This window comes from Alligator sinensis, unplaced genomic scaffold, assembly GCF_000455745.1.
Source record: "Alligator sinensis unplaced genomic scaffold, ASM45574v1 scaffold1032_1, whole genome shotgun sequence".
NCBI lineage: Eukaryota > Metazoa > Chordata > Crocodylia > Alligatoridae > Alligator > Alligator sinensis.
The window spans coordinates 122,363-122,584 of NW_005842450.1; positions in this window are offsets into that span (position 1 = coordinate 122,363).

Genomic DNA, 222 nt, shown 5'->3' on the forward strand with positions numbered 1-222 from the left:
CTCTCTCTCTGCAGCAACTCTCTTCATCACAACAGAAACCTTTATTAAGGATACTGAAACGCCGCGGATAAGTGGGTCATGTATAATAAGCCGGTTGTGTTCAGTAGGTGAATACCAATTTGATGAAAGCGGCGCGCGCCGAAACCCCGGATAAATTGCTGTTTAGCAGATTGGAGATTGATCATTTCATTACTGGCTGCCACCGCCGCTCCCCGCCGGGCG